At 39.0% G+C, this 13,606-nt stretch overlaps 1 non-coding gene across 1 annotated transcript; it reads left to right on the top strand.

Annotated features, from left to right (window-relative positions):
- Nucleotides 1–11,048: 11,048 nt before the first annotated feature.
- Nucleotides 11,049–11,186, top strand: LOC119928997. Its single transcript, XR_005451141.1, has one exon. It is a non-coding gene; the product is annotated as a small nucleolar RNA SNORA7 (small nucleolar RNA).
- The last annotated feature ends 2,420 nt before the right edge of the window (nt 11,187–13,606 follow it).

The raw sequence follows: 13,606 nt of genomic DNA, 5'->3' as shown, positions 1-13,606 counted from the left end.
GTATCAGGTTGGACAGAGTCCCATGTCCAACATGGGGATCATAGTCTCTATCCCTAATTTACAGATGAGGTAATTGAGGCACAGAGAAGTTAAATGACTTGCCCAAGCCCTCACAGCAAACAAGTGGTAGATCTGGGATTAGAACCCCGGTCCTTCGTCTCCCAGACCCATGCTTTTTCCATTAGACCACTCTCCTTCTCTATTTCATTGACTTCCAGATTCTTTGGTTTAAGAACATATTATGGTTTCCTGTGTTGGGATAATATAAAACATCTTCAAGAGTTAGAACCGTTCCAGGGACAGACAAGATGTGCTGGGCCAGAGAGGTGAGAGTAAGGAGGAGCAGCAGAAGCTGACTTGAAATTAATTAAAAACATAATTTATACCAGTTATTTGAAAAAAGATTGCCCTATGTCTGGATTAATTATAAAATAGATGTCAAAGAGAGCAGTCATTATAAAGTTTCTCCAAACATTCTGTTACCATTGCTAAATACACAATGTCCACAGAAAAGACCACTGTTCTGATTCAGTGGTACTACCACTACTACTACTAATAATAATAGTGGTATTTTTAAGTGCTTACTACATGACAGGAACTGTACTAAGTGCTGGGGGGATACAAGCAAATCAGGTTGGACACAGTCCCTGTCCCACATGGGGCTTATAATCTTAATCCCTATTTTGCACATGAGGTAACTGAGGCACAGAAAAGTGAAGTGACTTGCTAAGGTCACACAGAAGATAAGTGGTGGAGCTGGAATTAGAACCCATGTCCTTCTGACTGCTTGGCCCGTGCTCTATCCACTAGGAAATCCTGCTTCTCTAATGGTCTTATTTTCTCATAGTTTCATATAAATATATAAATAGCACACTTCCCTGAACCCCTAGACTGGTGGGTCTAAGCACATCTTTATTTTTTTCAAAATAATGAATCTGATCATGATCTGAAATAATATTAGAAGTTATAAGCATGGTTTGTTCTATTGTATTCTTAATATTGAGATGTTTACTATTCCTTGTCTTTATTTGGGAGGGGCAGGTTTCGAGGGCAGTCTTATAGCTAAGTCTCAGCCACAAAAAAGAAAGCCACAAAATTATTGGAATAAGAAAATACAGCAGATCCATCCATCCAAACACATAGGGTTCAAGGAGGAAATTAATTTGACTGATTCTGGGGTCAATTTTTGACACACTCATCCCCTTACCAGAGACTGAAACAGTTCAGTTTTACTGAGTCTAAGCATTGGTATACTCTTAGCATGGGTACACTTCATGCCTGCCGGTATTAAAAAATGATAGATTATGTTGACATGATCTGAGAAGACTGCTTATCAATTCCCTCACATTACTTCTTTCACGTTACGGAAACAATATTTCAGTGTAATGGAATACAAGGAAATCTTTCAATGCTGCAAGGCTATATTCTCATGCATAATGGTTAATGGTTGAGAAAACATTATTCAAACTCTCAGGGTGCCTATAGAATATGTATGGCGGCAAAAGAGGAGAACAGAGGAGAGAGATTGGAAGGGTAATGGGGGTATGGTGAAACAGGAATTTGAACGGATGTGGAAATTTGTTTTACAGAATAACTGTAATATGCTGCTTTAAACACCTCATTTGTATTCTGTGACAGTGTAATAGACATTCTGAGAGTTACTAAATATGCATTTCTTGGAGGCTGAAGAAACTTGCCATTGATTGATGAAAAGCATACATGTATTGGGGTGCTGGGAGATAAGGATAAGGAAATGAGAATGGAATTTTAGAAATTTTTCTTGTTTTCCTCCGTTGGAATCACTTGATGTTTCATTTGTTCTTTACTAGCATATTCTCCTTTGTACCTTATTCGTCATTGTTACAATCCACAGGCTAAACTGAGTCTTATACTTAACTCGTTTAGTGTATAAATAGATGCATAGCTTAAGAGGACAGTAACATCCCTTTTGTGACCTAAATCCCCAATCTCACCCAACCCTATGGCGTTAACTTCTAGGGATGAAACTAAATCTTTGCTGTATGAGCTGTTATTAATTTTCATTAGGTGAAAGGTCTTTGGAATTGACTGTTTGTTTCCGTGGCAGTAATTTTAGAACATTGGACTTGGGTTCTTTCAAGGATGTTGTTTAATAGGGTTTAAGGTCCTTTCATCTGTACAGAGATTTCTTCTTTAAAGAGATGTTATTCAGTCTTCTCACCTCTGCAAGTACCTGTAGCTGTCCTGTTTCCTCTAATTCGTTTTCTGTGCTGCATTCCATAACATTTGAAATCTGAGCAAGAACAAATAAACCTCTGAACTCTAATACACATGTAATCTGCCAAGGTCCACCCTTGGACTGCAGACTGCTTTCAGAACAAGGCTGAAACAATATCAGAAAGTGGTCTTCTTTTCAGTAATCCATTTGCTAAAGACAATTTAGGTCACACGTCTGATTTTCAGTCTCTGCTTTCACTCTGTTTTCATACCTCAAGGAACTGTGCAGTTGAAAGAGGTCAAGGGAGCCTCTCAAGGTGACAGAATCATCTGAGAAACAAAATACCACACTCCTCACTGGTAATGTTCATCTCTAATAATCAGGTGCAGCCCCTCCAATCCCTCATTTCAGTTTTACCCAGTGTATGGTGGGTGGACTGTATGAGCTGAGGTAGTGTGTTAAACCACCTTGTCCCTGGGCTGTCCCAATTGAACAGGGAGAAATCGCAGGAAGGTGAAGGATACAGGAATTAGCCAACTGTAGACACCCAGTTCTTGATTCCCTTGCCTTTCCATACCGATCCCTTTCAGGGAAATGGGATTTCTGTGGAGCATCGAGGGCTACAGCTAGAGTTTAGCTATCTCATCCCCAGCATCATAATCTGCTGCCCCGTTTTTCTCACTTCCTCTAGTCCTCAAACCTTCCAAATGTTTTTCCTCCTATCCATGCTTCTCACCTCCAGAAGGAATCTGAAAAACTGTGGTTTTTATGTCCCGAGGACCATTATCACCAGTAATAAAGGTTCTCCAGCTAAATGTAGTTGATAATTTTGTTGATGATGCAGAAAGCAGAATGAAGGTCAAGTGGGCTCTCACTCTGCAATCTTGCATCAGTAGTGCTGAAAGGAGAAGTCTGTTTTGGTCAATAGAGCAAGCAGATGGGTCATGAAGACACAGGGGCTGATGGATTTTGTGAGAGAGTTCTGTCTTTATAACCCCTCTTCTGTTGTCAAACACACTTTAGGAGAATTATGAGACCAAAAATGTGAGAAAACTGATCTAAACAGTGTACCACTCTGTATATTCATATTCTCTCCTCCCTGCTAACTCTCTATCCCTTTTTCCTTCTCTTCCTCTTTCTCTCTTTCCCTATCTCCCACTCTATCACCTTTTCCCTTTCTCTTTCCCTCCCATGTCTTCCTGTCTTTCTACTTTTCTCTGTCTCCATCTTTCTCTTTTCTTCTATCTCACCCTCTCTCTTTTCCTCTCACTTCCCCAAAGACACATTATTGTGTGTGTGTGTGTGTGTGTGTGTGTGTGTGTGTGCGCACACACTCACAAGCCCCTTGGTGTTTCATGATGATGGTACTGATGGTGAGATTTTACAGGTGTGCCCAGATGATGTTGACAAATGTGCATGACCAAAAAACATTTCGAGTCTCATTGACCATCCTTAACATTGTATTTGTATTGCATTTGTATTTACACAAATGGCTAGCACTATGTATATTCGGTTGTATATAGAGAAGCAGCATAGACTAGTGGATAGACCACGAACCAGGGAGTTAGAAGGACCTGGGTTCTAATCCCAACTCTGCCACATGTCTGCTGTGTGAACTTGGGCAAGCCACTCAACTTCTCTGTGCCTGTTAGCTTATCTCTAAAATGGGATTTAAGACTATGGACCCACTGTGTCCAGCCTGATTAGTTTGAATTTACCCCAGTGCTTAGTACAGTACCTAGCACATAGTAAGAGCTTAACAAATACCATTAATAAAATCATACATTCAATTATTTATTTAGCAGTTTCATCCTGAACACACTCATGCTACTAATCACTTTACCCTTATTCTTCCCCACTTCTCTTTTTGCAAACTATTTAAGCATGCATGACTCTGTTGTGTTATACTCTCCCAAGTGCTTAGCACAGTGCTCTGCACAAAGTAAGCACTCAGGAAATACTATTGATGATGATGATGTCTCCCCATGAGATTGTAAACTCACAGAGAGCAAGGATTGTTGATATTACATCTGATGTTCAGTCCCAAACACTTTATATAGTGCTCTGCACAAAGTCACTTAATATATATTATAGATTCTTTGAAAATTTCTTTCATGTCATGTGCAGGTGAAGACTGTCCCTTGGAGTGCTACAGCTTTTGTTACTCCCATCCTGCCTGAGATCACTTTCATTTGTCTTTTGGTTTCATGATCTCCTCAAAGCTTCATCCCTTTTCTATTTGCTTTAGACCACGTTATTTTGTTTACTCCTGCTGCCTCAGCTGCCCAGAGTGATGTCATAACATCTGAGGATTTGCTTCACTGTGTTTTTAAAAGCACACACTATAGGTTGCGAGACCCTAAAAAGATAGGAAAACATAGTGGAACTCAAGGGAGGGTCAAGGCTTGATTAAATTGAGTGCTTTCTCCACTTTCTGCGTAAATTATTAAAACCCAGATACATTGCTGGCTTTCCTCCCTCTTGGAATGTCTTTCAGAGGAGAGATTTAGCCTCCAGCAAAATTAACAAAAAAATTAAATCAGCCTCATGCTATTAGAATGTCTATATACAGCATTTGCTGTTCATAGAAAGGGTTCAGCATTATATTATGATGTTTTAAAAGAGGCCATGAAGACATTGAATCGCGGTTCTCATTAGGAAGCATTTTGTTCTGCCATTTCAAATATACCTCAGAGAGAGCACCCTGTAGCTGAGATTAAAAGTAGATCTGTTATAGAAATGCCCAGAATGACTGCAATTCAATGTTTAGGTGTGCTTAATAGAGGATCTTTTCTCGTAATTGGACTAACTTTGAAAAATTCAACAAATGTACCACACACTGAAGATTTTTATGTATTTAACTTTTGGACCATGTGATAATTTGTTTTGCTCACTCAAAAAGCTTCATTGGTTTGGGTTTTATCACTTTCTCATTAGCTGTTTAAAACAGTACTGGTCTCAATCTCACTGAACTTTTTAATGAAGAGATAATGCTTGTGGATGTGGCTCGTGAAGGATGCTACTTTGAGTTCCCCATTGCAGACAGTTGCTATCCATCTCTCTGTTAAATGTGTCAAACCTTCATGAAGTATTTTCTTAGCTTAAATAAATGCTAATTTTTGGCCATATCCAGGCAAATACCTTGACTTCTCATTTCATATTTGAAGCTAATAAGCTGTTTCATAACAGTTAGATGCAGCAAAGTGTGAAACTGCAGTCGGTTGAAATTTAGACAAACTTTGATTCTTATAGATGGACTAGATTATCATGGCCTCTAAAATAATCATAGTTATGTAAATATGGCTTGTATAGTAATCATTAAATGGTATTTATTGAGCATCTACTATGCACCAAGTATTGGATTAAGGGTTTGAATATGACAATGACTATATAAATTTATAAACCAGTATGCAGGCGTATGTATACTTAGGATACATAGTTAATTTATTTTCATTTTTCAGAATTAGAACTCGTTCCTGAGAATCTAGAAATATAATAACCAAAAAAAAAAAAATTGGAAACGAAGATCTCTACAATGAGAGGTCCAGTGTCAATAAGCAGTAAACTGTCAGGAACATATAACTATAAATAGTTTTTAGCAAAAGCATATTATCCAGACATTCTTAACTATATTTGGCATTTTTAGAGCAAGAGAAATGCTTGGGTTTCATCGAACAGCAGAGCAAAAAAATAGAGAATTTGGCTTCCCACACAAAGATGGCTCTAAGATGAATGTGTTGCAGAGAATAGAGGAAAGGTGTCTTCTTGCTTTCCTGGTTTGGTGTAATATCAGAACTCTCAATATTTTAATCCCAGATAAATTACGAGAGAGAGTTGTAAATAATTAAGGAAATGTTTAAATGTCATATACAAAATTATTTATGATGAAAGTGCAGTTCATGAAAAATTCATATATTTTCTTACTCATGAAAGTCAGCAAGATCAAATAAAGTGAAAAATCATGTTTGCTGAATCCATAAAAAATCCAATTCATAGACAGCCCTTTTCACTTCTACATTTATCATGTTGTCCAGAAAGATTACAAATATGCCTTAGCTATTTAGCTGTAGTTTGGTGTAGTATACTTTGTTTTGTTTCTATTCTGGTCTCCTCAGTGTAGTTCCCCTATCAAGCTACCTGAAACTGAAATGCAGGTGAATCACAATCCATCAAAACATGAAATCTTTTTCTGTAAATATGCATTTGGCAGAATAATATTGGTATAGCAGAATGCAATTCCATGTGAAATTGTACCATCTGTGTATTACTGATCCAAATCTGACATAGCAGGTGAGTTCAAGTAGTTGGTTCCTCTTCTGAGACTAATGGACCCTTTTCAAAATGGAAGTTGTGATTCCTGGCCCCCCAGATAGTTGTACGTGGCTCGGTATTGCTATGGCTATGGGATTGACTAGAAGCATTGTCCAGTTGGAAAAAAAAAATGATAAATTGAGACTATCCCAACATTGGCATCGAAAAATATTATCCATATTGCTTGAATTCCCTTAGCAAGGCATCGACTACAGTTTTGAATTCAGAGATAGTTCAGCTCCCTGGCTGTATATACTGTAAAGAATTTCAAAGTAGCCAGCCCGAGAGTGTCATGTGGGGTAAAGGGACAAAAGAGGCAGCTGAGAACAAAGAGTTGGCTTAGTCTGATAACTACACATTCACTTTCTATCTTCAACTCTGAGGAAAAGGAGCATTAATTTTTTATTGTGTTTTCTATCTCTCTCCTTTCTCTGTTGCTCTATACCAGGTCTCAAGATGCCAACATTGAAAATTCAACAGGGGGTAAAGCATCCAATTCCAATCCCCCTGGGCCACTAGAGATAGGCAGACCCAAAACTGCCCTGTGCAGTCGAATGAGTCTGTGGCTGTGAGCTTTTGCCAGTGTTCTCAGCTCTGTGGATGCCGTTGCTGAGAGAATTTCTTCCAGATTCAAAGGACTGCTTTCCAAACTCATTTCTGCAGGCTATAACCGAGGCTTGTTGAGATCTAGAATTGCTGAGGCCAAAATGAAAAGGGATGTTGAATATGGGAGATTAACTAGGTGCAGGTGTATGTGGAAGGGTGGGGAATGGTCAGAAAGAGGTGTGAGGGTGGTAAGAAGGCATTGTGGTATGTAGAAAATTAAGAATTATTCTTCTGCATGATTGGCATTTTCTACAGGTGTATATCTATTTGTACATCCAATCTTTTCTTTGCCAATTTCACCTTGATCCATTCATTCAATTGTATTTATTGAGTGCTTACTGTATGCAGAGCACTGTACTAAGCGCTTGGAAAGTACAATTCGGCAACAGAGACAATCCCTACCCAACAGCGGGCTCACCTGTTGAACCAAAAACCTGATTCTTCCTCCTGCTACCATTACTACTAAATCATTTAGGTCTGTCTCTATGCCCCATTAGAATATGAACTCCTTGAAGTTAGGGAAATTGCAACTTCTGTAGTACTCTCCCAAGTACTTAGTACAGCACTCTGCATTCAGTAGATGCTGCATTAATATCTTTAATTGATTGAATCCTGTTTTGATCTCCCTTTGGTACAAATAATTTCGATTTTGTCCTCAGTGGTAATAGGCAAAAGGATTTTGGTACAATTGGAACTACCACAGGCAGCTTCTCAAATGAGCATTTTCTGGCAGGATATAACCCATTGGCATGGTCGGCCAGGGGAAAATTCCCATAAACCCTGAAAGCATGCAATTTAAATGTACAACAGCGCACTATGAGATAATGAAAGAGAAGACAGCATACGCTGATGGAGCACATCAATACATTTAGGGAATTTTTAAGAGCCTACTTTTGGCTTCCTCAATACCCACACAGTTCATTAAGGTTCAGTGCCATTACTATGTCAGATCAATGGTCCATGCCTCCAGGTAGTTTATGTCCAAAGATAATAATAAGACATTTATAGGAACTGTGTGATTGTTGTCCTTCTTAGTATTCATCCTGCTTTTTTGACTGTGAGCCCACTGTTGGGTAGGGACTGTCTCTATATGTTGCCAATTTGTACTTCCCAAGCACTTAGTACAGTGCTCTGCACACAGTAAGAGCTCAATAAATACGATTGATGATGATGATGAGTTCACAAGAGTGGAGCAAGGCCAGGATCCATTTTATAATCATATATTGGGGTTTGGGGGTTTTAAAGTAGAGGAAGAACCAAAAACCTCAATCGAAACTTGAGAACCACAGAACCAAACTATTTTTTTTTTAAAGTAAAGGTGTTGCTAAGCAGGACTTCACTAAGCACTGAAGTAACATATGATAATCAGGTTAGACACAGTCCATGTCCCACTTTGGGCTCACAGTCTTAATCCCCATTTTACAGATGAGGGAACTGAGGCACAGAGAAGTTGAGTGACTTGCCCCAAGTCATACAGCAGGAAAGTGGCAGAGGTGGGATTAGAATAATAGTAATAATAATGGCGGTATTTGTTAAGCTCTTAATATGTGCCAGGCACTATTCCAAGTGCTAGAGTGGATACAAGCAAATCGGGTTGGACACAGTACAACATGGGGCTCACAGTCTCAATCCCCATTGTACAGATGCGGTAACTGAGGCCCAGAAAAGTGAAGTGACTTGCCCAAGGTCACAGAGCTGACAAGTGGCAGAGCTGGGTTTAGACCCCATGTCCTTCTGACTCTGAGGCCCATCCTCTATCTACTACACCATGCTGCTTCTCCACCTGTTGCCCCATTGTTCATCTCATTTTGGTGATAGTGGTGAGCTGAAACAGCACATCTTGAAAATGCCATTTATTCTTTGTCGAACATTAGGGCGATGAAACCAGTTAAATCCTGTTCTGGAAGATTAGCGTTTCCTCCCAGTACTCAGTTCCTCATTTGTGATCCATGTTTGCTTCTGCAATGAGTAGCTGTGTATGCTAAAATGGGAGTACGATGAGTTATGTTTACATGTGTTAATATCGAGGATTCATAAAGAAACTGGACTAGCAACTACAGGGATTGAAGAACTCAAACAGATCCTGACATCCACGAACTAAATTCACTCTTAGGACATTATCCCACTCCGAGAAAACTTTGAAAACTATCACCTAATTGTTTGCATTCTCCTTCCTCAACTGGCGCCATGGTGATTTAACTATTTGGGACATCTATAGCCTTTCACCCTTTAACAGTAAAGAATCAAAATGGCTTCTAAATAAAAACATCTGAGGGACAAGCCAATCTCTCTCTGCACAAATGTTATTACAGTAGCCTTCCCATTTTTCCAAAAAAATGCTGACCTTATAGAACTCTAATTGATAAATAAAAAATGTTGAAAAATATCCTGAACCATGAGATAAAATTCTGAAATATTGAAGAATGCTTACACCTAAACTCTCAATAACCAGTTCAATATTTATATGCCAACAAGAGATATAAAGATAATGTTGAACTCATGAACATATGTCAACCCAAGAGCTTTTCCAAGATTTACAGAAGGGCTAGTGTTAGGCCAGTGGAACAAAATTTAAGATTCCACTCACTAATTTCCCATTCAAGTTATTGAATTTTTAATAGAAAAATAAAGTGATATAAAATCAGTCAATTAAAACACGACTCTGACATCTGCTCTTTGTACTCTGAAAACAATAAATAATCAAATAAAAAGGGCAATTTTTATAACCAAACCTATTTTTTTCCTTAGAAATCCTATGGTTGAGCTCTGGATATTAAATTATTAATTTTTTTATGTAGGATCTGCCCAATAGTTCTTTACTAATCTTATCACAAAACCTAGTCACTTTATTTGTTCTCAACTGAGCTTTGACAGCACCTGAATTAAACTTATTATTAGATTAGACAAGCTATGGTTAAACCCTAGAAACATCAAAACGCCACCAACCATAAATACTACACAATTATATTTTGAGCCAATATTTTTCTAACTGGTCTGTGACTCCAGAAAGGAAGATTAAAGGGAAGGATGAAAGAAAGGAGGGAGAGTCATGGAGAGAACATTAATGTCTAAAAAAAATTGCATCAAGGACAGTTATCTTGCAGCAAAATGATGCGGAGGTGAATTACGGTCCCAAAACACTGGATTCTTTCAAACATTTACAAGGAATCAAACACAGCATAAAATTGTATTTTTGGACTTAATATTTAATCTTATTTGTTCTAGAAGCTGCATACATAATATAGGTAAACAGTCTTGGGAAGGTCAATGAAGACAGTATCATAATCTCGGTGGTGTTTTCTCTGCACTTTACCTGTGCCCACCTAGTTGCAGAGATTACATCTACTTTCCTGCCTTCAGATCTGAAACCTCTCTGCAATTCAGGCTGTTACTAGAGCCCTTAGGAGTTTGTTTCTCTTTTTTATGGTATTTATAAGTGGGGTAAATACAAGACAATCAGAATGGACACAATTAATGTCCCACATGGGGCTCACAGTCTTAATCCTCATTTTACAGATGAGGTGAGTGAAGCACAGAGAAGTTAAGTGTTTTGCCCAAGTGGTGGACGAGCGGTGGAGTGAGGATTAGAACCCAGATTCTTCTGACCACGAGACTCATGCTCTTCCCACTAGGCCACTCTGCTTCTGAATCCTGCTTGTTGAGCAAGATTCTTGAAATAATCTTGTCTGCGATGGAATTAATCACATTTATTAAGTGCTTAATGTGCTTGAAAAACATTAAGCACTTAATAAATGTGATTGATTAATTCCAATCACAGCTTGAAAACTGCATTAAGTGGTTGAGCACTGTACTGAGTGCTCGATGGAAAGAGGGAGGGTTCCCTTAGCACCTTCAGCTCTCCTCTTGAAAATGTGATCTTGGGATCTTGTCAGCTTTCCATGTAATGAAATAAAGCTCATCTAGAAGCTTGAGACCCCTCTCGGGGTCACACCTGGAGAGTTCCCAGTCCTCTACCAGTCTCGACTACAGGAGGGAGAGTTAAGCAGAGGCCTACCCATTCCATTCCTAGCTTGGCCAGTGGCTAGCGAGTGGAAGGCAATCTGCTACAAGCCAAAACTCACTTGTGCTGGGCAGCAGCAACTTGGGAGAGAATCAAGGGCAAAGACTCAAGTTCACTATGTGCTCAGTAAATACCACCTGATTGATGGATTGAATCAAGGACTCTTGATGGTGCCCATAGCCAGTGTTGAAAGGATTTCTCAGAGAATCAGAACACCATTCTGTGGGAAAACTATAAATCCCGTAGACAGGGATGAGGTGAACCAGTAATCAAAACTAATTGATTGAGACTAATTTTGACTATGGATACTCAATTCTAATTTTGGGAAATCATGGTTCACAGGTTCCTCCTCAATTGTCCCTTAGTTAAGCCAAGATTCTTCAGTTCTTTCAGGAGATTCTCAAGACCTTGCGCTCCAAAGGTATGGTTAAAAGATTTAAAATATAATATATTTTAACTTATTCCGTCATCCTAGTGTCATTAATCCTTTTAAGGTCCATTTGGATATTGCTTCAATTGTTTATTGCAGCAATGTCCAGCAAGGTTTATGCTAAGTGACAACATTTTTATCTAGGCATAAATTTTGTCAGGAGATAATAAATATTCTTTTTTATGACAGCACATTTGGGAGCCTTAGGTCCTTAAATCATTTACGCCACTCCTGCTTTTAATTCATAGATATTGAGTATTCCTACCTGACATTTTCTGAGCAGGAGACTTTGTGTACTTTTTTTTTCTTTTTTTTTTTTTACGATTCATTTCTATGACATAAATTTCCTAGTAATCTGTCTTTCCCAAGGTACATACAGTATCACTGCAACTCAAATGAATTTCCCACTCTTCCCAGACATGAAAAGGCAGTTGTGGGAATGAGTAGAATTTTCTTTCATCCCATTAATGATTTGGGTGAAGCAGAAAGACACAGATAAAGACAGAAGTTGTCCTGGTGTCCTTTCACATCCAATTTGCCTTACCTCTCATATGAAGATGAATTATTGTAAGGGTCACTTAATGTCTCTTGTCTCAGCATCATTTACACTTTACTAGCTTCTGGATCATATTTTATACTTAGGGAAGCAGCATGGCCTAGTGGAACAAGCATGGGCCTATGAGTCAGAGGACCTGGGTTCAAATCCTCACTGTCAATTGTCTGCGATGACTGGGTGACCCAGGGAAAGCCACTTAACTTCTCTGTGCCTCAGTTCCCTCATCTGCAAAATGGGAATTCAAAACCTATTCCCCCTTCTTTTTAGGCTGTGTACCCCAATGTGGGACCTGATTATTTTCTATCTACCCCTGTGCTTAGTACAGTGCTTGGCTCATAGTAAGGGCTTAACTAATATTATCATTATTATTATTCATTCATTCATTCAATCGTATTTATTGAGTGCTTACTGTGTGGAGAGCACTGTACTAAGTGCTTGGGAAGTACAAGTTGGCAACATATAGAGACGGTCCCTACCCAACAGCGGGCTCACAGTCTAGAAGGGGGAGACAGACAACAAAACAAGATATATTAACAAAATAAAATAAATAGAATAAATATGTACAAATAAAATAAATAAATAAATAGAGTAATAAATATGTACAAACATATATACATATATACAGGTGCTGTGGGGAGGTGAAAGAGGTAAGGCGGGGGGGATGGGAAGGGGGATGAGGGGAAGAGGAAGGAGGGGGCTCAGTCTGGGAAGGCCTCCTGGAGTAATAATTGCTACTACTACTTACATGTTATTCCATTTCTTCCACCATTTTCCTCTGTAATACGTGGTACCGGATAGCTGGGAATGTGATTCTTTGACCAACAAAGCTCCCGAAGGCAATTTCAGAATTGATATTTAAGGGCCCTTAAGAAACAGCTATGGCCTAGTGGAAAGAGCAAAGGACTGGAAATCAAGGAACCTTGGTTCTAATTCCGGCTCTGCCATTTGTCTGTTGTTTGACCTTGGGTAAGTCCCTTAACTTCTTTGTGCTTCAGTTGCCTCCACTGTAAAAGAGATAGTAAATACCTGTTCTCCCTTCCCCTTAGACAATGAAGCCCTCTGGGACAGGGACTTTATCTCATCTGATTGCATCTACCCCAGCACTTAGTGTGGTGCCTGGCACATAGTAAGTAAAGCCACACACTAAAGCTACAATTATTTCATTATTATTATTAATTCTTGACAAATGGTTAAACTCTCCCCACATCATGTCCACCCAACAGCCACACTTAGCATTGCCAGCCTTCGCATTTAGGCATATTCTCAAGTTACTTTAACTTACATTCATTTATTAATTTATCCTTCCATACGTTTGCCCTCCAGCCATGGAATTTGGTAATTGGCTTGTGTCTAGATTGGAAGTGCCTTGAAGGCTGGGATTGGGACTTCTCTTCAGTTATGTGCTCCCAAGTGCTCAGTACAGTGCTCTGCACATAGTCTAAACTCAGTAAGTACTGTTAATTTAAGTAAGCACCCACCAACCTC

This window comes from Tachyglossus aculeatus, chromosome 5 (assembly GCF_015852505.1).
Source record: "Tachyglossus aculeatus isolate mTacAcu1 chromosome 5, mTacAcu1.pri, whole genome shotgun sequence".
Classification (NCBI taxonomy): Eukaryota; Metazoa; Chordata; class Mammalia; order Monotremata; family Tachyglossidae; genus Tachyglossus; species Tachyglossus aculeatus.
This window is presented reverse-complemented; position numbering and strand designations above follow the sequence as displayed.